General features: G+C 47.4%; 31 non-coding genes across 31 annotated transcripts; all 31 read right to left on the minus strand.

Annotated features, from left to right (window-relative positions):
- Nucleotides 1–190: 190 nt before the first annotated feature.
- Nucleotides 191–309, minus strand: TRNAL-UAA (transfer RNA leucine (anticodon UAA)). Its single transcript has 2 exons — nt 272–309; nt 191–236 (listed from the first exon to the last, which is right to left on the minus strand). It is a non-coding gene; the product is annotated as a tRNA-Leu (tRNA).
- Nucleotides 310–559: 250 nt separating this feature from the next.
- On the minus strand, nt 560–678 carry TRNAL-UAA (transfer RNA leucine (anticodon UAA)). Its single transcript has 2 exons — nt 641–678; nt 560–605 (listed from the first exon to the last, which is right to left on the minus strand). It is a non-coding gene; the product is annotated as a tRNA-Leu (tRNA).
- A 250-nt stretch (nt 679–928) lies between these two features.
- On the minus strand, nt 929–1,047 carry TRNAL-UAA (transfer RNA leucine (anticodon UAA)). Its single transcript has 2 exons — nt 1,010–1,047; nt 929–974 (listed from the first exon to the last, which is right to left on the minus strand). It is a non-coding gene; the product is annotated as a tRNA-Leu (tRNA).
- Nucleotides 1,048–1,475: 428 nt separating this feature from the next.
- On the minus strand, nt 1,476–1,594 carry TRNAL-CAA (transfer RNA leucine (anticodon AAG)). Its single transcript has 2 exons — nt 1,557–1,594; nt 1,476–1,521 (listed from the first exon to the last, which is right to left on the minus strand). It is a non-coding gene; the product is annotated as a tRNA-Leu (tRNA).
- A 433-nt stretch (nt 1,595–2,027) lies between these two features.
- TRNAL-CAA (transfer RNA leucine (anticodon CAA)) lies at nt 2,028–2,146 on the minus strand. Its single transcript has 2 exons — nt 2,109–2,146; nt 2,028–2,073 (listed from the first exon to the last, which is right to left on the minus strand). It is a non-coding gene; the product is annotated as a tRNA-Leu (tRNA).
- A 427-nt stretch (nt 2,147–2,573) lies between these two features.
- Nucleotides 2,574–2,875, minus strand: TRNAL-CAA (transfer RNA leucine (anticodon CAA)). Its single transcript has 2 exons — nt 2,838–2,875; nt 2,574–2,619 (listed from the first exon to the last, which is right to left on the minus strand). It is a non-coding gene; the product is annotated as a tRNA-Leu (tRNA).
- A 65-nt stretch (nt 2,876–2,940) lies between these two features.
- TRNAL-UAA (transfer RNA leucine (anticodon UAA)) lies at nt 2,941–3,059 on the minus strand. The gene is made up of 2 exons: nt 3,022–3,059; nt 2,941–2,986 (listed from the first exon to the last, which is right to left on the minus strand). It is a non-coding gene; the product is annotated as a tRNA-Leu (tRNA).
- Nucleotides 3,060–3,121: 62 nt separating this feature from the next.
- Nucleotides 3,122–3,240, minus strand: TRNAL-UAA (transfer RNA leucine (anticodon UAA)). Its single transcript has 2 exons — nt 3,203–3,240; nt 3,122–3,167 (listed from the first exon to the last, which is right to left on the minus strand). It is a non-coding gene; the product is annotated as a tRNA-Leu (tRNA).
- A 250-nt stretch (nt 3,241–3,490) lies between these two features.
- On the minus strand, nt 3,491–3,609 carry TRNAL-UAA (transfer RNA leucine (anticodon UAA)). The gene is made up of 2 exons: nt 3,572–3,609; nt 3,491–3,536 (listed from the first exon to the last, which is right to left on the minus strand). It is a non-coding gene; the product is annotated as a tRNA-Leu (tRNA).
- Nucleotides 3,610–3,859: 250 nt separating this feature from the next.
- Nucleotides 3,860–3,978, minus strand: TRNAI-UAU (transfer RNA isoleucine (anticodon UAU)). The gene is made up of 2 exons: nt 3,941–3,978; nt 3,860–3,905 (listed from the first exon to the last, which is right to left on the minus strand). It is a non-coding gene; the product is annotated as a tRNA-Ile (tRNA).
- A 981-nt stretch (nt 3,979–4,959) lies between these two features.
- Nucleotides 4,960–5,078, minus strand: TRNAL-CAA (transfer RNA leucine (anticodon CAA)). Its single transcript has 2 exons — nt 5,041–5,078; nt 4,960–5,005 (listed from the first exon to the last, which is right to left on the minus strand). It is a non-coding gene; the product is annotated as a tRNA-Leu (tRNA).
- A 67-nt stretch (nt 5,079–5,145) lies between these two features.
- Nucleotides 5,146–5,264, minus strand: TRNAL-CAA (transfer RNA leucine (anticodon CAA)). The gene is made up of 2 exons: nt 5,227–5,264; nt 5,146–5,191 (listed from the first exon to the last, which is right to left on the minus strand). It is a non-coding gene; the product is annotated as a tRNA-Leu (tRNA).
- A 1,162-nt stretch (nt 5,265–6,426) lies between these two features.
- Nucleotides 6,427–6,545, minus strand: TRNAL-UAA (transfer RNA leucine (anticodon UAA)). The gene is made up of 2 exons: nt 6,508–6,545; nt 6,427–6,472 (listed from the first exon to the last, which is right to left on the minus strand). It is a non-coding gene; the product is annotated as a tRNA-Leu (tRNA).
- Nucleotides 6,546–6,607: 62 nt separating this feature from the next.
- TRNAL-UAA (transfer RNA leucine (anticodon UAA)) lies at nt 6,608–6,726 on the minus strand. Its single transcript has 2 exons — nt 6,689–6,726; nt 6,608–6,653 (listed from the first exon to the last, which is right to left on the minus strand). It is a non-coding gene; the product is annotated as a tRNA-Leu (tRNA).
- Nucleotides 6,727–6,975: 249 nt separating this feature from the next.
- On the minus strand, nt 6,976–7,094 carry TRNAI-UAU (transfer RNA isoleucine (anticodon UAU)). The gene is made up of 2 exons: nt 7,057–7,094; nt 6,976–7,021 (listed from the first exon to the last, which is right to left on the minus strand). It is a non-coding gene; the product is annotated as a tRNA-Ile (tRNA).
- A 249-nt stretch (nt 7,095–7,343) lies between these two features.
- Nucleotides 7,344–7,462, minus strand: TRNAI-UAU (transfer RNA isoleucine (anticodon UAU)). Its single transcript has 2 exons — nt 7,425–7,462; nt 7,344–7,389 (listed from the first exon to the last, which is right to left on the minus strand). It is a non-coding gene; the product is annotated as a tRNA-Ile (tRNA).
- Nucleotides 7,463–8,256: 794 nt separating this feature from the next.
- TRNAL-CAA (transfer RNA leucine (anticodon CAA)) lies at nt 8,257–8,375 on the minus strand. The gene is made up of 2 exons: nt 8,338–8,375; nt 8,257–8,302 (listed from the first exon to the last, which is right to left on the minus strand). It is a non-coding gene; the product is annotated as a tRNA-Leu (tRNA).
- A 67-nt stretch (nt 8,376–8,442) lies between these two features.
- On the minus strand, nt 8,443–8,561 carry TRNAL-CAA (transfer RNA leucine (anticodon CAA)). Its single transcript has 2 exons — nt 8,524–8,561; nt 8,443–8,488 (listed from the first exon to the last, which is right to left on the minus strand). It is a non-coding gene; the product is annotated as a tRNA-Leu (tRNA).
- A 795-nt stretch (nt 8,562–9,356) lies between these two features.
- TRNAL-UAA (transfer RNA leucine (anticodon UAA)) lies at nt 9,357–9,475 on the minus strand. The gene is made up of 2 exons: nt 9,438–9,475; nt 9,357–9,402 (listed from the first exon to the last, which is right to left on the minus strand). It is a non-coding gene; the product is annotated as a tRNA-Leu (tRNA).
- Nucleotides 9,476–9,725: 250 nt separating this feature from the next.
- On the minus strand, nt 9,726–9,844 carry TRNAL-UAA (transfer RNA leucine (anticodon UAA)). Its single transcript has 2 exons — nt 9,807–9,844; nt 9,726–9,771 (listed from the first exon to the last, which is right to left on the minus strand). It is a non-coding gene; the product is annotated as a tRNA-Leu (tRNA).
- Nucleotides 9,845–10,272: 428 nt separating this feature from the next.
- On the minus strand, nt 10,273–10,391 carry TRNAL-CAA (transfer RNA leucine (anticodon CAA)). The gene is made up of 2 exons: nt 10,354–10,391; nt 10,273–10,318 (listed from the first exon to the last, which is right to left on the minus strand). It is a non-coding gene; the product is annotated as a tRNA-Leu (tRNA).
- Nucleotides 10,392–10,823: 432 nt separating this feature from the next.
- TRNAL-CAA (transfer RNA leucine (anticodon CAA)) lies at nt 10,824–10,942 on the minus strand. Its single transcript has 2 exons — nt 10,905–10,942; nt 10,824–10,869 (listed from the first exon to the last, which is right to left on the minus strand). It is a non-coding gene; the product is annotated as a tRNA-Leu (tRNA).
- Nucleotides 10,943–11,369: 427 nt separating this feature from the next.
- On the minus strand, nt 11,370–11,671 carry TRNAL-CAA (transfer RNA leucine (anticodon CAA)). The gene is made up of 2 exons: nt 11,634–11,671; nt 11,370–11,415 (listed from the first exon to the last, which is right to left on the minus strand). It is a non-coding gene; the product is annotated as a tRNA-Leu (tRNA).
- Nucleotides 11,672–11,736: 65 nt separating this feature from the next.
- TRNAL-UAA (transfer RNA leucine (anticodon UAA)) lies at nt 11,737–11,855 on the minus strand. The gene is made up of 2 exons: nt 11,818–11,855; nt 11,737–11,782 (listed from the first exon to the last, which is right to left on the minus strand). It is a non-coding gene; the product is annotated as a tRNA-Leu (tRNA).
- Nucleotides 11,856–11,917: 62 nt separating this feature from the next.
- On the minus strand, nt 11,918–12,036 carry TRNAL-UAA (transfer RNA leucine (anticodon UAA)). Its single transcript has 2 exons — nt 11,999–12,036; nt 11,918–11,963 (listed from the first exon to the last, which is right to left on the minus strand). It is a non-coding gene; the product is annotated as a tRNA-Leu (tRNA).
- Nucleotides 12,037–12,286: 250 nt separating this feature from the next.
- Nucleotides 12,287–12,405, minus strand: TRNAL-UAA (transfer RNA leucine (anticodon UAA)). Its single transcript has 2 exons — nt 12,368–12,405; nt 12,287–12,332 (listed from the first exon to the last, which is right to left on the minus strand). It is a non-coding gene; the product is annotated as a tRNA-Leu (tRNA).
- Nucleotides 12,406–12,655: 250 nt separating this feature from the next.
- TRNAI-UAU (transfer RNA isoleucine (anticodon UAU)) lies at nt 12,656–12,774 on the minus strand. The gene is made up of 2 exons: nt 12,737–12,774; nt 12,656–12,701 (listed from the first exon to the last, which is right to left on the minus strand). It is a non-coding gene; the product is annotated as a tRNA-Ile (tRNA).
- Nucleotides 12,775–13,755: 981 nt separating this feature from the next.
- TRNAL-CAA (transfer RNA leucine (anticodon CAA)) lies at nt 13,756–13,874 on the minus strand. The gene is made up of 2 exons: nt 13,837–13,874; nt 13,756–13,801 (listed from the first exon to the last, which is right to left on the minus strand). It is a non-coding gene; the product is annotated as a tRNA-Leu (tRNA).
- A 67-nt stretch (nt 13,875–13,941) lies between these two features.
- On the minus strand, nt 13,942–14,060 carry TRNAL-CAA (transfer RNA leucine (anticodon CAA)). Its single transcript has 2 exons — nt 14,023–14,060; nt 13,942–13,987 (listed from the first exon to the last, which is right to left on the minus strand). It is a non-coding gene; the product is annotated as a tRNA-Leu (tRNA).
- Nucleotides 14,061–14,487: 427 nt separating this feature from the next.
- On the minus strand, nt 14,488–14,789 carry TRNAL-CAA (transfer RNA leucine (anticodon CAA)). Its single transcript has 2 exons — nt 14,752–14,789; nt 14,488–14,533 (listed from the first exon to the last, which is right to left on the minus strand). It is a non-coding gene; the product is annotated as a tRNA-Leu (tRNA).
- Nucleotides 14,790–14,854: 65 nt separating this feature from the next.
- TRNAL-UAA (transfer RNA leucine (anticodon UAA)) lies at nt 14,855–14,973 on the minus strand. The gene is made up of 2 exons: nt 14,936–14,973; nt 14,855–14,900 (listed from the first exon to the last, which is right to left on the minus strand). It is a non-coding gene; the product is annotated as a tRNA-Leu (tRNA).
- Nucleotides 14,974–15,165: the final 192 nt, after the last annotated feature.

Consider the following 15,165-nt stretch of genomic DNA (forward strand, 5'->3'; position numbering starts at 1 on the left):
AAAGAATGTCAGAAGTGCGATTTGAACCCACGCCAACATACTGGGACCAGAAGCCTCGTTCAATCCGCGTCACTGGGCAAGGTTTCCCTTAAGTCTGGCGCCTTCGACCACTCGGCCATTCTCACACAATATTTCAGCCCAGCAAAAGGAGACACTGACTTTCTTCTGGTAGTAAAGTAAAAAAAGAGATTGTCAGAAGTTGGATTTGAACCCACGCCCACATACGTGGACCAGAAGCCTCGTTCAACAGGCATCACTGGGCAAGGTTTTCCTTAAGTCTGGCGCCTTCGACCACTCGGCCATTATGACAGGATATATCAGCCCCGGCAAAAGAAGACACTGACTTTATGCTCGTAGTAAAGTAAAAAAAGAGATTGTCTGAAGTAGGATTTGAAGCCACGCCCACATACGTGGACCAGAAGCCTCGTTCAACCCGCATCACAGGGCGATGTTTCCCTTAGGTCTGGCGCCTTCGACCACACGGCCATTCTGACACGATATTTCAGCCCCGCAAAACGAGACACTGACTTTGTGATGGTAGTAAAGTAAAAAAAGAGATTGTCAGCAGTGGGATTTGAACCCACGCCCACATACGTGGACCAGAAGCCTCGTTCAACAGGCATAACTGGGCAAGCTTTCCCTTAAGTCTGGCGCCTTCGACCACTCGGCCATTCTGACACAATATTTCAGCCCAGCAAAAAAAGACACTGACTTTGTTCTGGTAGAAAAGTAAAAAACAGAGTTCGTCAGAAGTGGGAATCGAACCCACGTCCACATACGTGGACCAGAAGTCTAGTTCAACCCGTATCACTGGGCAAGGTTTCTCTTGAGCCTGGTGCCTTAGACCACTCGGCCCTTCTGACACGATGTTTTAACCCCAGCAAAAGAAGACACTGACTTTATGCTGGTAGTAAAGTAAAAAAGAGTTTGCCAGAAGTGGGATTCGAACCCACGCCCACATACGTGGACCAGAAGCCTCGTTCAAGCCGTATAACAGGGCAAGGTTTCCCTTAAGTCTGGCGCCTTAGACCAGTCGGCCATTCTGACACGATATTTCAGCCCAGCAAAAGGAGACACTGACTTTGTTCTGGTGGTAAAGTAAAAAAGTTTCTCGGAAGTGGGAATCGAACCCACGTCCACATACGTGGACCAGAAGTCTAGTTCAACCCGTATCACTGGGCAAGGTTTCTCTTGAGGCTGGTGCCTTAGACCACTCGGCCCTTCTGACACGATGTTTTAACCCCAGCAAAAGAAGACATTGACTTTGTGCTGTTAGTAAAGTAAAAAAGAGTTTGTCAGAAGTGGGATTCGAACCCACGCCGACATACGTGGACCAGAAGCCTCGTTCAACCCGTATAAAAGGGCAAGGTTTGCCCTAAGTCTGGCGCCTAAGACCACTCTTCCATTCTGACACAATATTTCAGCCCAGCAAAAGGAGACACTGACTTTGTTCTGGTAGTAAAGTAAAAAAAGTTTGTCAGAAGTGGGATATGAACCCACGCACACATACGTGGACCAGAAGCCTCGTTCAACCCGTATCACTGGGCAAGGTTTCCCTTGAGTCTGGCGCCTTAGACCACTCGGCCATTCTGACACGACATATAAGCCCCAGCAAAAAAAGACACTGACTTTGTGCTGGAAGTAAAGTAAAAAAGTTTGTCAGAAGTGCGATTCGAACCCACGCACACATACGTGGAACAGAAGCCTCGTTCGACTCACATCACCGGGCAATGTTTCCCTTCAGTCTGGCGCCTTAGATCACTCGGCCATTCTGATACGATATGTCAGCCCCAGCAAAAGGAGACACTGACTTTGTTCTGTTAGTTAAGTAAAAAAAGTTTGTCAGAAGAGGGATTCGAACCCACGCCCACATACGTAGACCAGAAGCCTCGTTCAACTCCTATCACTGAGCAAGGTTTCCCTTGAGTCTGGCGCCTTAGACCACTCGGTCATTCTGATACGATATATCAGCCCCAGCAAAAGATGACACTGACTTTATGCTCGTAGTAAAGTAAAAAAAAAGAGTTTGCCTGAAGTGGGATTTGAACCCACGCCCACACACCTTCACCAGAAGCCTCGTTCAACCCGTATAACTGAGAAAGGTTTCCCTTGAGTCTGGCACCTTAGACCACTCGGCCATTCGGACACGACATATCAGCCCAGAAAAAGGAGACACTGACATTGTTCTGGTAGTAAAGTAAAAAAAGTTTCTCAGAATAGGATTTCAACCCACGCCCACATACGTAGACCAGAAGCCTCGTTCAACCCGTATCCCCGGGCAAGGTTTCCCTTAAGTCTGGCGCCTTGGACCACTCGGTCATTCTGACACGATATTTCAGCCCAGCAAAAGGAGACACTGACTTGCTTCTGGTAGTAGATTAAAAAATTTTCTCAGAAGTGGGATTCGAACCAACGCCCACATAAGTGGATCAGAAGCCTCGTTCAACCCGTATCACTGGCCAAGGTTTCCCTTAAGTCTTGCGCCTTCGACCACTCGGCCATTCTGACACAATATTTCAGCCCAGCAAAAGGAGACACTGACATTGTTCTCGTAGTAAAGTAAAAAAAAAGATTGTCAGAAGTGGGATTCGAACCCACGTCCACATACGTGGACCAAAGGCCTTGTTTAACCCGTATCACCGGGCAATGTTTCCCTTAGGTCTGGTGCCTTAGACAACTCCGCCGTTCTGACACGATATATAAGCTGCAGCAAAAGAAGACACTGACTTTGTTCTGGTAGTAAAGTAAAAAAAGTTTGTCAGAAGTGGGATTTGCACCCACGCACACATACGTGGACCAGAAGCCTCGTTCATCTCGTATGACTGGACATGGTTTCCCTTGAGTCTAGCGCCTTCGACCACTCGGCCATTCTGACACAATATTTCAGCCCAGCAAAAAGAGACACTGACTTTGTGCTGGTAGTAAATAAAAAAAAGAGTTTGTCAGAAGTGGGATTCGAACCCACGCCCACATACGTAGACCAGAAGCCTAGTTCAACGCGTATCACTGGGCAAGGTTTCCCTTAGGTCTGGCGCATTGGACCACTCGGCCATTCTGACACGATATTTCAGCCCAGCAAAAGGAGACACTGACTTTCTTCTGGTAGTAGATTAAAAAAATTTGTCAGAAGTGGGCATCGAACCCACGCACACATACGTGGACCAGAAGCCTCGTTCAACCCGTATCACTGGGCAAGGTTTCTCTTAAGTCTGGCGCCTTCGACCACTCGGCCATTCTGACACAATATTTCAGCCCAGCAAAAGGAGACACTGACTTTATTCTGGTAGTAAATTAAAAAAAGTTTGTCAGAATAGGATTCGAACCCACGCCCACATACGTGTACCAGAAGCCTCGTTCAACCCGTTACACTGGGCAAGGTTTCCCATGAGTCTGGAGCCTTAGACCACTCGGCTATTCTGATACGATACATCAGCCCCAGCAAAAGATGACACTGACTTTGTGCTCGTAGTAAATTAAAAAAAGAAGAGTTTGTCTGAAGTGGGATTTGAACCCACGCCCACATACGTAGACCAGAAGCCTCGTTCAACCCGTATCACCAGGCAAGGTTTCCCTTAAGTCTGGCGCCTTGGACCACTCGGCCATTCTGACACAATATTTCAGCCCAGCAAAAGGAGACACTGACTTTGTTCTGGTAGTAAAGTAAAAAAAGTTTGTCAGAATAGGATTCGAACCCACGCCCGCATACGTGGACCAGAAGCCTCGTTCAACCCGTTACACTGGGCAAGGTTTCCGATGAGTCTGGAGCCTTAGACTACTCGGCTATTCTGATACGATACATCAGCCCCAGCAAAAGATGACACTGACTTTGTGCTCGTAGTAAAGTAAAAAAAGAAGAGTTTGTCTCAAGTGGGATTTGAACCCACGCCCACATACGTAGACCAGAAGCCTCGTTCGACCCGTATCAACGGGCAAGGTTTCCCATAAGTCTGGCGCCTTGGACCACTCGGCCATTCTGACACGATATTTCAGCCCAGCTAAAGGAGGCACTGACTTTCTTCTGGTAGTAGATTAAAAAACTTTCTCAGAGGTGGGATTCGAACCCACGCCCACATAAGTGGATCAGAAGCCTCGTTCAACCCGTATCGCTGGGCAAGGTTTCCCTTGAGTCTGGCGCCTTCGACCACTCGGCCATTCTGACACGATATTTCAGCCCAGCAAAAGGAGACACTGACATTGTTCTGGTAGTAAAGTAAAAAAAAAGATTGTCAGAAGTGTAATTCGAACCCACGTCCACATACGTGGACCAAAGGCCTTGTTTAACCCGTATCACCGGGCAATGTTTCCCTTAAGTCTGGTGCCTTAGACAACTCGGCCGTTCTGACACGATATATAAGCTGCAGCAAAAGAAGACACTGACTTTGTTCTGGTAGTAAAGTAAAAAAAGTTTGTCAGAAGTGGGATTCGCACCCACGCACACATACGTGGACCAGAAGCCTCGTTCATCTCGTATGACTGGACACAGTTTCCCTTGAGTCTAGCGCCTTCGACCACTCGGCCATTCTGACACAATATTTCAGCCCAGCAAAAAGAGACACTGACTTTGTGCTGGTAGTAAATAAAAAAAAGAGCTTGTCAGAAGTGGGATTCGAACCCACGCCCACATACTTGGACCAGAAGCCTCGTTCAACTCCTATCACTGGGCAAGGTTTCCCTTGAGTCTGGCGCCTTAGACCACTCGTTCATTCTGATACGATATATCAGCCCAGCAAAAGGAGACACTGACATTGTTCTGGTAGTAAAGTAAAAAAAAAAGATTGTCAGAAGTGGGATTCGAACCCACGTCCACATACGTGGACCAAAGGCCTTGTTTAACCCGTATCACCGGGCAATGTTTCCCTTAAGTCTGGTGCCTTAGACAACTCGGCCGTTCTGACACGATATATAAGCTGCAGCAAAAGAAGACACTGACTTTGTTCTGGTAGTAAAGTAAAAAAAGTTTGTCAGAAGTGGGATTCGAACCCACGCCCACATACGTGGACCAGAAGCCTCGTTCAACTCCTATCACTGGGCAAGGTTTCCCTTGAGTCTGGCGCCTTAGACCACTCGGTCATTCTGATACGACATATCAGCCCCAGCAAAAGATGACACTGACTTTATGCTCGTAGTAAGGTAAAAAAAAGAGTTTGTCTGAAGTGGGATTTGAACCCACACCCACACACCTGGACCAGAAGCCTCGTTCAACCTGTATCACTGAGCAAGGTTTCCCTTGAGTCTGGCGCCTTAGACCACTCGGCCATTCGGACACGACATATCAGCCCAGCAAAAGGAGACACTGACATTGTTCTGGTAGTAAAGTAAAAAAAAGTTTGTCAGAATAGGATTTCAACCCACGCCCACATACGTAGACCAGAAGCCTCGTTCAACCCGTATCACCGGGCAAGGTTTCCCTTAAGTCTGGCGCCTTGGACCACTCGGCCATTCTGACACGATATTTCAGCCCAGCAAAAGGAGACACTGACTTTCTTCTGGTAGTAAAGCAAAAAAAAAGATTGTCAGAAGTGGGATTCGAACCCACGTCCACATACGTGGACCAAAGGCCTTGTTTAACCCGTATCACCGGGCAATGTTTCCCTTAAGTCTGGTGCCTTAGACAACTCGGTCGTTCTGACACGATATATAAGCTGCAGCAAAAGAAGACACTGACTTTGTTCTGATAGTAAAGTAAAAAAAGTTTGTCAGAAGTGGGATTCGCACCCACGCACATATACGTGGACCAGAAGCCTCGTTCAACCTGTATCACTGAGCAAGGTTTCCCTTGAGTCTGGCGCCTTAGACCACTCGGCCATTCGGACACGACATATCAGCCCAGCAAAAGGAGACACTGACATTGTTCTGGTAGTAAAGTAAAAAAAAGTTTGTCAGAATAGGATTTCAACCCACGCCCACATACGTAGACCAGAAGCCTCGTTCAACCCGTATCACCGGGCAAGGTTTCCCTTAAGTCTGGCGCCTTGGACCACTCGGCCATTCTGACACGATATTTCAGCCCAGCAAAAGGAGACACTGACTTTCTTCTGGTAGTAAAGCAAAAAAAAAGATTGTCAGAAGTGGGATTCGAACCCACGTCCACATACGTGGACCAAAGGCCTTGTTTAACCCGTATCACCGGGCAATGTTTCCCTTAAGTCTGGTGCCTTAGACAACTCGGCCGTTCTGACACGATATATAAGCTGCAGCAAAAGAAGACACTGACTTTGTTCTGATAGTAAAGTAAAAAAAGTTTGTCAGAAGTTGGATTCGCACCCACGCACATATACGTGGACCAGAAGCCTCGTTCATCTCGTATGACTGGACACGGTTTCCCTTGAGTCTAGCGCCTTCGACCACTCGGCCATTCTGACACAATATTTCAGCCCAGCAAAAAGAGACACTGACTTTGTGCTGGTAGTAAATAAAAAAAGAGTTTGTCAGAAGTGGGATTCGAACCCACTCCCACATACGTAGACCAGAAGCGTAGTTCAACGCGTATCACTGGGCAAGGTTTCCCTTAGGTCTGGCGCCTTGGACCACTCGGCCATTCTGACACGATATTTCTGCCCAGCAAAAGGAGACACTGACTTTGTTCTGGTAGTAGATTAAAAAATTTTGTCAGAAGTGGGATTCGAACCCACGCACACATACGTGGACCAGAAGCCACGTTCAACCCGTATCACTGGGCAAGGTTTCCCTTAAGTCTGGCGCCTTCCACCACTCGGCCATTCTGACACAATATTTCAGCCCAGCAAAAGGAGACACTGACTTTGTTCTGGTAGTAAAGTAAAAAAAGTTTGTCAGAATAGGATTCGAACCCACGCCCGCATACGTGGACCAGAAGCCTCGTTCAACCCGTTACACTGGGCAAGGTTTCCCATGAGTCTGGAGCCTTAGACCACTCGGCTATTCTGATACGATACATCAGCCCCAGCAAAAGATGACACTGACTTTGTGCTCGTAGTAAAGTAAAAAAGAAGAGTTTGTCTCAAGTGGGATTTGAACCCACGCCCACATACGTAGACCAGAAGCCTCGTTCGACCCGTATCAACGGGCAAGGTTTCCCATAAGTCTGGCGCCTTGGACCACTCGGCCATTCTGACACGATATTTCAGCCCAGAAAAAGGCGACACTGACTTTGTTCTGGTAGTAAAGTAAAAAAAGTTTGTCAGAATAGGATTCGAACCCACGCCCGCATACGTGGACCAGAAGCCTCGTTCAACCCGTTACACTGGGCAAGGTTTCCGATGAGTCTGGAGCCTTAGACTACTCGGCTATTCTGATACGATACATCAGCCCCAGCAAAAGATGACACTGACTTTGTGCTCGTAGTAAAGTAAAAAAGAAGAGTTTGTCTCAAGTGGGATTTGAACCCACGCCCACATACGTAGACCAGAAGCCTCGTTCGACCCGTATCAACGGGCTAGGTTTCCCATAAGTCTGGCGCCTTGGACCACTCGGCCATTCTGACACGATATTTCAGCCCAGCTAAAGGAGGCACTGACTTTCTTCTGGTAGTAGATTAAAAAACTTTCTCAGAGGTGGGATTCGAACCCACGCCCACATAAGTGGATCAGAAGCCTCGTTCAACCCGTATCGCTGGGCAAGGTTTCCCTTGAGTCTGGCGCCTTCGACCACTCGGCCATTCTGACACGATATTTCAGCCCAGCAAAAGGAGACACTGACATTGTTCTGGTAGTAAAGTAAAAAAAAAGATTGTCAGAAGTGTAATTCGAACCCACGTCCACATACGTGGACCAAAGGCCTTGTTTAACCCGTATCACCGGGCAATGTTTCCCTTAAGTCTGGTGCCTTAGACAACTCGGCCGTTCTGACACGATATATAAGCTGCATCAAAAGAAGACACTGACTTTGTTCTGGTAGTAAAGTAAAAAAAGTTTGTCAGAAGTGGGATTCGCACCCACGCACACATACGTGGACCAGAAGCCTCGTTCATCTCGTATGACTGGACACAGTTTCCCTTGAGTCTAGCGCCTTCGACCACTCGGCCATTCTGACACAATATATCAGCCCAGCAAAAGGAGACACTGACTTTGTGCTGGTAGTAAATAAAAAAAAGATTGTCAGAAGTGGGATTCGAACCCACGTCCACATACGTGGACCAAAGGCCTTGTTTAACCCGTATCACCGGGCAATGTTTCCCTTAAGTCTGGTGCCTTAGACAACTCGGCCGTTCTGACACGATATATAAGCAGCAGCAAAAGAAGACACTGACTTTGTTCTGGTGGTAAAGTAAAAAAAGTTTGTCAGAAGTGGGATTCGAACCCACGCCCACATACGTGGACCAGAAGCCTCGTTCAACTCCTATCACTGGGCAAGGTTTCCCTTGAGTCTGGCGCCTTAGACCACTCGGTCATTCTGATACAATATATCAGCCCCAGCAAAAGATGACACTGACTTTATGCTCGTAGTAAGGTAAAAAAAAGAGTTTGTCTGAAGTGGGATTTGAACCCACGCCCACACACCTGGACCAGAAGCCTCGTTCAACCCGTATCACTGAGCAAGGTTTCCCTTGAGTCTGGCGCCTTAGACCACTCGGCCATTCGGACACGACATATCAGCCCAGCAAAAGGAGACACTCACATTGTTCTGGTAGTAAAGTAAAAAAAGTTTGTCAGAATAGGATTTCAACCCACGCCCACATACGTAGACCAGAAGCCTCGTTCAACCCGTATCACCGGGCAAGGTTTCCCTTAAGTCTGGCGCCTTGGACCACTCGGCCATTCTGACACGTTATTTCAAGTCCAGCAAAAGAAGACACTGACTTTCTTCTGGTAATAGATTAAAAAATTTTCTCAGAAGTGGGATTCGAACCCACGCCCACATAACTGGATCAGAAGCCTCGTTCAACCCGTATCACTGGCCAAGATTTCCCTTAAGTTGGGCGCCTTCGACCACTCGGCCATTCTGACACAATATTTCAGCCCAGCAAAAGGAGACACTGACTTTGTTCTGGTAGTAAAGTAAAAAAAAAGATTGTCAGAAGTGGGATTCGAACCCACGTCCACATACGTGGACCAAAGGCCTTGTTTAACCCGTATCACCGGGCAATGTTTCCCTTAAGTCTGGTGTCTTGGACAACTCGGCCATTCTGACACGATATATAAGCTGCAGCAAAAGAAGACACTGACTTTGTTCCGGTAGTAAAGTAAAAAGAGTTTGACAGAAGTGGGATTCGCACCCACACAAACATACGTGGACCAGAAGCCTCGTTCATCTCGTATGACTGGACACGGTTTCCCTTGAGTCTAGCGCCTTCGACCACTCGGCCATTCTGACACAATATTTCAGCCCAGCAAAAAGAGACACTGACTTTGTGCTGGTAGTAAATAAAAAAAAGAGTTTGTCAGAAGTGGGATTCGAACCCACGCCCACATACATGGACCAGAAGCCTCATTCAACCTGTATCACTGGGCAAGGTTTCCCTTAAGTCTGGCGCCTTCGACCACTCGGCCATTCTGACACAATATTTCAGCCCAGCAAAAAAAGACACTGACTTTGTTCTGGTAGAAAAGTAAAAAACAGAGTTCGTCAGAAGTGGGAATCGAACCCACGTCCACATACGTGGACCAGAAGTCTAGTTCAACCCGTATCACTGGGCAAGGTTTCTCTTGAGCCTGGTGCCTTAGACCACTCGGCCCTTCTGACACGATGTGTTAACCCCAGCAAAAGAAGACACTGACTTTATGCTGGTAGTAAAGTAAAAAAGAGTTTGCCAGAAGTGGGATTCGAACCCACGCCCACATACGTGGACCAGAAGCCTCGTTCAACCCGTATAACAGGGCAAGGTTTCCCTTAAGTCTGGCGCCTTAGACCACTCGGCCATTCTGACACGATATTTCAGAGCAGCAAATGGAGACACTGACTTTGTTCTGGTGGTAAAGTAAAAAAGTTTCTCGGAAGTGGGAATCGAACCCACGTCCACATACGTGGACCAGAAGTCTAGTTCAACCCGTATTACTGGGCAAGGTTTCTCTTGAGGCTGGTGCCTTAGACCACTCGGCCCTTCTGACACGATGTTTTAACCCCAGCAAAAGAAGACATTGACTTTGTGCTGTTAGTAAAGTAAAAAAGAGTTTGTCAGAAGTGGGATTCGAACCCACGCCGACATACGTGGACCAGAAGCCTCGTTCAACCCGTATAAAAGGGCAAGGTTTGCCCTAAGTCTGGCGCCTAAGACCACTCTTCCATTCTGACACAATATTTCAGCCCAGCAAAAGGAGACACTGACTTTGTTCTGGTAGTAAAGTAAAAAAAGTTTGTCAGAAGTGGGATATGAACCCACGCACACATACGTGGACCAGAAGCCTCGTTCAACCCGTATCACTGGGCAAGGTTTCCCTTGAGTCTGGCGCCTTAGACCACTCGGCCATTCTGACACGACATATAAGCCCCAGCAAAAAAAGACACTGACTTTGTGCTGGAAGTAAAGTAAAAAAGTTTGTCAGAAGTGCGATTCGAACCCACGCACACATACGTGGAACAGAAGCCTCGTTCGACTCACATCACCGGGCAATGTTTCCCTTCAGTCTGGCGCCTTAGATCACTCGGCCATTCTGATACGATATGTCAGCCCCAGCAAAAGGAGACACTGACTTTGTTCTGTTAGTTAAGTAAAAAAGTTTGTCAGAAGAGGGATTCGAACCCACGCCCACATACGTAGACCAGAAGCCTCGTTCAACTCCTATCACTGAGCAAGGTTTCCCTTGAGTCTGGCGCCTTAGACCACTCGGTCATTCTGATACGATATATCAGCCCCAGCAAAAGATGACACTGACTTTATGCTCGTAGTAAAGTAAAAAAAAAGAGTTTGTCTGAAGTGGGATTTGAACCCACGCCCACACACCTTCACCAGAAGCCTCGTTCAACCCGTATAACTGAGAAAGGTTTCCCTTGAGTCTGGCACCTTAGACCACTCGGCCATTCGGACACGACATATCAGCCCAGAAAAAGGAGACACTGACATTGTTCTGGTAGTAAAGTAAAAAAAGTTTCTCAGAATAGGATTTCAACCCACGCCCACATACGTAGACCAGAAGCCTCGTTCAACCCGTATCCCCGGGCAAGGTTTCCCTTAAGTCTGGCGCCTTGGACCACTCGGTCATTCTGACACGATATTTCAGCCCAGCAAAAGGAGACACTGACTTGCTTCTGGTAGTAGATTAAAAAATTTTCTCAGAAGTGGGATTCGAACCAACGCCCACATAAGTGGATCAGAAGCCTCGTTCAACCCGTATCACTGGCCAAGGTTTCCCTTAAGTCTTGCGCCTTCGACCACTCGGCCATTCTGACACAATATTTCAGCCCAGCAAAAGGAGACACTGACATTGTTCTCGTAGTAAAGTAAAAAAAAAGATTGTCAGAAGTGGGATTCGAACCCACGTCCACATACGTGGACCAAAGGCCTTGTTTAACCCGTATCACCGGGCAATGTTTCCCTTAGGTCTGGTGCCTTAGACAACTCCGCCGTTCTGACACGATATATAAGCTGCAGCAAAAGAAGACACTGACTTTGTTCTGGTAGTAAAGTAAAAAAAGTTTGTCAGAAGTGGGATTTGCACCCACGCACACATACGTGGACCAGAAGCCTCGTTCATCTCGTATGACTGGACATGGTTTCCCTTGAGTCTAGCGCCTTCGACCACTCGGCCATTCTGACACAATATTTCAGCCCAGCAAAAAGAGACACTGACTTTGTGCTGGTAGTAAATAAAAAAAAGAGTTTGTCAGAAGTGGGATTCGAACCCACGCCCACATACGTAGACCAGAAGCTTAGTTCAACGCGTATCACTGGGCAAGGTTTCCCTTAGGTCTGGCGCATTGGACCACTCGGCCATTCTGACACGATATTTCAGCCCAGCAAAAGGAGACACTGACTTTCTTCTGGTAGTAGATTAAAAAAATTTGTCAGAAGTGGGCATCGAACCCACGCACACATACGTGGACCAGAAGCCTCGTTCAACCCGTATCACTGGGCAAGGTTTCTCTTAAGTCTGGCGCCTTCGACCACTCGGCCATTCTGACACAATATTTCAGCCCAGCAAAAGGAGACACTGACTTTATTCTGGTAGTAAATTAAAAAAAGTTTGTCAGAATAGGATTCGAACCCACGCCCACATACGTGTACCAGAAGCCTCGTTCAACCCGTTACACTGGGCAAGGTTTCCCATGAGTCTGGAGCCTTAGACCACTCGGCTATTCTGATACGATACATCAGCCCCAGCAAAAGATGACACTGACTTTGTGCTCGTAGTAAAGTAAAAAAAGAAGAGTTTGTCTGAAGTGGGATTTGAACCCACGCCCACATACGTAGACCAGAAGCCTCGTTCAACCCGTATCACCAGGCAAGGTTTCCCTTAAGTCTGGCGCCTTGGACCACTCGGCCATTCTGACACAATATTTCAGCCCAGCAAAAGGAGACACTGACTTTGTTCTGGTAGTAAAGTAAAAAAAGTTTGTCAGAATAGGATTCGAACCCACGCCCGCATACGTGGACCAGAAGCCTCGTTCAACCCGTTACACTGGGCAAGGTTTCCGATGAGTCTGGAGCCTTAGACTACTCGGCTATTCTGATACGATACATCAGCCCCAGCAAAAGATGACACTGACTTTGTGCTCGTAGTAAAGTAAAAAAAGAAGAGTTTGTCTCAAGTGGGATTTGAACCCACGCCCACATACGTAGACCAGAAGCCTCGTTCGACCCGTATCAACGGGCAAGGTTTCCCATAAGTCTGGCGCCTTGGACCACTCGGCCATTCTGACACGATATTTCAGCCCAGCTAAAGGAGGCACTGACTTTCTTCTGGTAGTAGATTAAAAAACTTTCTCAGAGGTGGTATTCGAACCCACGCCCACATAAGTGGATCAGAAACCTCGTTCAACCCGTATCGCTGGGCAAGGTTTCCCTTGAGTCTGGCGCCTTCGACCACTCGGCCATTCTGACACGATATTTCAGCCCAGCAAAAGGAGACACTGACATTGTTCTGGTAGTAAAGTAAAAAAAAAGATTGTCAGAAGTGTAATTCGAACCCACGTCCACATACGTGGACCAAAGGCCTTGTTTAACCCGTATCACCGGGCAATGTTTCCCTTAAGTCTGGTGCCTTAGACAACTCGGCCGTTCTGACACGATATATAAGCTGCAGCAAAAGAAGACACTGACTTTGTTCTGGTAGTAAAGTAAAAAAAGTTTGTCAGAAGTGGGATTCGCACCCACGCACACATACGTGGACCAGAAGCCTCGTTCATCTCGTATGACTGGACACAGTTTCCCTTGAGTCTAGCGCCTTCGACCACTCGGCCATTCTGACACAATATTTCAGCCCAGCAAAAAGAGACACTGACTTTGTGCTGGTAGTAAATAAAAAAAAGAGCTTGTCAGAAGTGGGATTCGAACCCACGCCCACATACTTGGACCAGAAGCCTCGTTCAACTCCTATCACTGGGCAAGGTTTCCCTTGAGTCTGGCGCCTTAGACCACTCGGTCATTCTGATACGATATATCAGCCCAGCAAAAGGAGACACTGACATTGTTCTGGTAGTAAAGTAAAAAAAAAAGATTGTCAGAAGTGGGATTCGAACCCACGTCCACATACGTGGACCAAAGGCCTTGTTTAACCCGTATCACCGGGCAATGTTTCCCTTAAGTCTGGTGCCTTAGACAACTCGGCCGTTCTGACACGATATATAAGCTGCAGCAAAAGAAGACACTGACTTTGTTCTGGTAGTAAAGTAAAAAAAGTTTGTCAGAAGTGGGATTCGAACCCACGCCCACATACGTGGACCAGAAGCCTCGTTCAACTCCTATCACTGGGCAAGGTTTCCCTTGAGTCTGGCGCCTTAGACCACTCGGTCATTCTGATACGATATATCAGCCCCAGCAAAAGATGACACTGACTTTATGCTCGTAGTAAGGTAAAAAAAAGAGTTTGTCTGAAGTGGGATTTGAACCCACGCCCACACACCTGGACCAGAAGCCTCGTTCAACCCGTATCACTGAGCAAGGTTTCCCTTGAGTCTGGCGCCTTAGACCACTCGGCCATTCGGACACGACATATCAGCCCAGCAAAAGGAGACACTCACATTGTTCTGGTAGTAAAGTAAAAAAAGTTTGTCAGAATAGGATTTCAACCCACGCCCACATACGTAGACCAGAAGCCTCGTTCAACCCGTATCACCGGGCAAGGTTTCCCTTAAGTCTGGCGCCTTGGACCACTCGGCCATTCTGACACGTTATTTCAGCCCAGCAAAAGAAGACACTGACTTTCTTCTGGTAATAGATTAAAAAATTTTCTCAGAAGTGGGATTCGAACCCACGCCCACATAACTGGATCAGAAGCCTCGTTCAACCCGTATCACTGGCCAAGGTTTCCCTTAAGTCGGGCGCCTTCGACCACTCGGCCATTCTGACACAATATTTCAGCCCAGCAAAAGGAGACACTGACTTTGTTCTGGTAGTAAAGTAAAAAAAAAGATTGTCAGAAGTGGGATTCGAACCCACGTCCACATACGTGGACCAAAGGCCTTGTTTAACCCGTATCACCGGGCAATGTTTCCCTTAAGTCTGGTGTCTTGGACAACTCGGCCGTTCTGACACGATATATAAGCTGCAGCAAAAGAAGACACTGACTTTGTTCTGGTAGTAAAGTAAAAAGAGTTTGACAGAAGTGGGATTCGCACCCACACAAACATACGTGGACCAGAAGCCTCGTTCATCTCGTATGACTGGACACGGTTTCCCTTGAGTCTAGCGCCTTCGACCACTCGGCCATTCTGACACAATATTTCAGCCCAGCAAAAAGAGACACTGACTTTGTGCTGGTAGTAAATAAAAAAAAGAGTTTGTCAGAAGTGGGATTCGAACCCACGCCCACATACATGGACCAGAAGCCTCATTCAACCTGTATCACTGGGCAAGGTTTCCCTTAAGTCTGGCGCCTTCGACCACTCGGCCATTCTGACACAATATTTCAGCCCAGCAAAAAAAGACACTGACTTTGTTCTGGTAGAAAAGTAAAAAACAGAGTTCGTCAGAAGTGGGAATCGAACCCACGTCCACATACGTGGACCAGAAGTCTAGTTCAACCCGTATCACTGGGCAAGGTTTCTCTTGAGCCTGGTGCCTTAGACCACTCGGCCCTTCTGACACGATGT

Source organism: Rhipicephalus microplus, chromosome 2, assembly GCF_043290135.1.
Source record: "Rhipicephalus microplus isolate Deutch F79 chromosome 2, USDA_Rmic, whole genome shotgun sequence".
Lineage (NCBI taxonomy): Eukaryota > Metazoa > Arthropoda > Arachnida > Ixodida > Ixodidae > Rhipicephalus > Rhipicephalus microplus.